The sequence below is a fragment of the Ictalurus punctatus genome, chromosome 17 (genome assembly GCF_001660625.3).
Source record: "Ictalurus punctatus breed USDA103 chromosome 17, Coco_2.0, whole genome shotgun sequence".
In the NCBI taxonomy this organism is placed as follows: Eukaryota; Metazoa; Chordata; class Actinopteri; order Siluriformes; family Ictaluridae; genus Ictalurus; species Ictalurus punctatus.
In genome coordinates, this window is record NC_030432.2 from 24,867,878 (window position 1) to 24,868,394 (window position 517).

The window sequence follows — 517 nt, forward strand, 5'->3', positions numbered from 1 at the left end:
AAAACAGGCATGTATTGCTCAGTTATATGGGATGGAAGGTGTTTTCCAGTGTTCACATTAACAGGCCTTTGTCTTTAAAAGGAGTGGACCTGTCCCTGTACAAAGGGTTTTTAATTCTCTGTAGTTGCTTAAAACTATTGATCTTGTCCTTTGTTGCTGCTGTTTATGTCAGCTTAATTTTAAACCTCTTCATCACAAAAACAGAATTTTAAGAGTTTCTGTAATGGTTCTATAATAAATAGAATCTGAAAGAAAGTTAACTTGTAATAACATTTAAGACTGGTAATAAGTTGTAGTCACATTTCAGCAGTTTCTTTTAATACAGAGCCACTAGGCTTGATTTGTAAAGAATGAAACGCATATTAAGGTTGACATAAGTATGTGATGCCAAGAAAAAGATCTGCTGCATTATTTAAAATTGTTCTTAAAATTGTCACAATTGAGTTAAATGTTATGTATTAATATATACTCACTCTCTCTCTCTCTCACACACACACACACACACACACACACACAC